The sequence below is a fragment of the Pundamilia nyererei genome, unplaced genomic scaffold (genome assembly GCF_000239375.1).
Source record: "Pundamilia nyererei isolate P.nyererei 1_Seehausen unplaced genomic scaffold, PunNye1.0 scaffold00725, whole genome shotgun sequence".
Taxonomy (NCBI): Eukaryota; Metazoa; Chordata; class Actinopteri; order Cichliformes; family Cichlidae; genus Pundamilia; species Pundamilia nyererei.
In genome coordinates this window covers 6,757-9,621 of record NW_005188126.1, presented here as the reverse complement: position 1 = coordinate 9,621, position 2,865 = coordinate 6,757, and the positions used below count along the sequence as shown (strand labels likewise).

Here is a 2,865-nt window from a genome sequence, read left to right as displayed (position 1 = left end):
CCGTTCTGGTGCTCAGTGTCAACGTCAGCGGGTTGTTTTGAGTTGCTGCTGTGTGACTGGCTAATTAGATTTTGCTTTAACATACAGCTATACCTAATAAAGTGGCTACTAAGTCAATCAGTCAATGGCCACAAAGTCATCAGATCTGACAGATGTGTAGTAGAAAAACAAGCAGTTGACATTTTAGAAGAATAAATACATTTACATATTACAGAAGTATTAAAAAAAAGAAAACTATTAATGCTCCCGAACCTTGTCAGTAAATGCAACATTTGTTTTAAACATTACTGCACTGTAAGTGTGTCCTATGGCACGTGTGTACTCATGTACTTACGTCCTGGTAGCCGTCTGCACATGGACCTTTGTTGTACACGATTTTTCTTATTAATTTTTTCTATTTTTAGTTTTCCAATATATAATATCTCAATTTCACATTTGTGCTGCTGTAATAAGTGAATTTCCCCAATGTGGGATTAAATAAAGTCCATGTCTATGTAACAGTATGATCTAACTCATCTGATTATTATTAGTTTGGATCCATCTTATCTTTGATGCACAAATTTCTTTTACAGCGCAGGCTACTCTGATTGGATTAGAACAATGAAAACCTTGTAATGTACACTTTTATTTTGAGGAAAAAAGCAATAAGGCAGTTCTAAACTCTTACCTGTAGCTCGATCTTGTCTCTCACCACATTACCTGCTGTTAGGGACGTTTTAGAGGCTGACTTATCAGCTTTATGTCAACAATACAATGGCCACACAACCTGCTCCACTCTCACCATTATATAATATGAATCTAACAGGAATAAAAAATATATATATTTCTCATATTTTTGAGCACTTCTTTGTATTTTTTTTCCAGTACAGAAGTGTCATAATTCTGCTTCCTTTTGACCCAGCATTTTGAGTTTCTTATATCCTAGTGATGTTTTGGTTTTGGTTTATGTTCACGTTTATTTATAGTCTTATTCTATTTTTGCATTTCTTTTAGTCCCTGTTCAGTTCTTGGATTATTAGGTTTTATTATTATCATGTTCTCCTGTTTCCATGTTCGGTGTGTCTAGTTGTTTTTCCCCTGTGGCGTCATGATAATTTGCTTCAGCTGTGTTCTTATAATTTCCCAGTCTAGTTTTGATATTCCTGGAGAGAAGACTAAGAGACATAATATATTGTGTGGAAGTGTAGAAGCAACACACATCCATCCAAGGTACAGTCTGAAAAAAAAGAGCAATGAGGATTATGAATAAAACCACTTCAAGAGAACCATCAAATCCGCTTTTTTAGTAAAATTAATATTTTCAAATTTAAGGATTTGGTCAACCTCAAAACTGCACAATGTACAAAACAGCAAACATCTTTTCACTAAATGACACTTCCATTTTTTTGTTGTTGCTCCCTCTCATACATACGAGGGGCAGTTGAAGATATGAACATTGATGTGGTGGTAATTCAACTGCAAGGTGAAGAGAAGAGAGCTTTAAATAGATCTGAGTGGTCATTATCAAACAATAACAAGACTGCAAAATGAACCTGCATGTGTTTTTACACACACACACACAGTGTGGAGGAGGTTTAGTCACTTTGTCGTTTCAGCGGAAGTTGTGACGAAGGAAACCACAGATAGAAAAAAAAAATGACAACAGCTCTTCTAAGGTTGAAGTGTGGCAAATTTGCTTCTCTTTTGTGAAACGTTTCCCTTTATTAAAAAAAAGAAAAAAGAAATTGCCACCACAAAGGTTTAAGCAACGACACAGTATGTACTTTTAAAGCTGAAAAAAGTGGAAAAGGAAATACTTATGAGTGTAGACATTAAATAAATAGCTCTCAATACTACAAAGATATATTTTTTATGTTTATCCGAACTGTTATGGGAAGCAGGGCACTGATTACTGTTAATCTCCACAGACTCAAGAAGTCAATTTTCACAGCTATAGGCCAATTATGAGTTGATACTGTTGATATTTTTATTCATTGATTTAGCACACAACTAGGCTAGGTTATGTAGATCTTTTTCTCTTTACTTATGTTGGTAAAATGATCATTGAAGCTACTGCAATTTTGCCTGACAACATTTTTATGACAGCTATATTTGCCTGTACTTTCATATATATCATAATACATTGACACTCAATTCTCTGTCTAGAGAACACTGGTTAGCTAATGCTGTTGTCAAGTAGCCTATCACTAGCAAACAAACAGCAAGCCAAACGATTAATTCATATATGAAATTCCAATGTTACATGAAAATATGTATAATGCTTACCGGCTATTAAAGAAAAGTATCTTGAAATCCAAAGAATTCAAATTGCTGGATCAGCGGATAGAGGCGGTTTCTCACAAGTGTAGTTTTTTAGTTTTTTGTTTTTTGTTTTCTTTTAAGGCGGTTTTTCCCGAAGTTGCAAAAGTTTGACGTCACAACAATGAGCTCCATCACTTGCAATGTTGAATCTGGAACAACATTAATTATGACGATGTGGGAACAACACCAACATGAGGATATCAGATCATGTGGTAACTTCAGGTTTAACCCTATGTTTTCTGTGTGAAGGTAGTTAACTTCTTTCTGGAATAGATTTAATTGTAATTGCGGTTTTCTTTTGTTCTGCTTTTTAGCTTAAAAGAGGAATGTTTGAATACTCAAGATTTTTTTTTATCAAGTTCTGAATATAGCCAAGAAGAATATGCTACTAATGCAAATTCAGCTACAACCTTTGTGAGGCATCTGCTCACAGCTAGGGTTGCCAACCGTCCCTTAAAAAACGGAATCGTCCCGTATTTAGAAACAAAAGTACACGTCCCGTATTGAGCTAATAAGGGACGCACTTTGTCCCGTAATACAGTGAGAATCAAAAGTAGTCTATAA

At 34.9% G+C, this 2,865-nt stretch overlaps 1 protein-coding gene across 1 annotated transcript in view; it reads right to left on the bottom strand.

Moving 5' to 3' along the window:
- LOC106455988 (protein C2-DOMAIN ABA-RELATED 1-like) overlaps positions 1-740 on the bottom strand; it is a 5,193-nt gene extending 4,453 nt beyond the window's left edge. The window contains exon 1 of the mRNA XM_013907984.1: positions 668-740. The gene's annotated coding sequence lies outside the window, so the exon portion shown is untranslated. The remainder of the gene's footprint in view (positions 1-667) is intronic.
- Between the last annotated feature and the right edge of the window lie 2,125 nt (positions 741-2,865).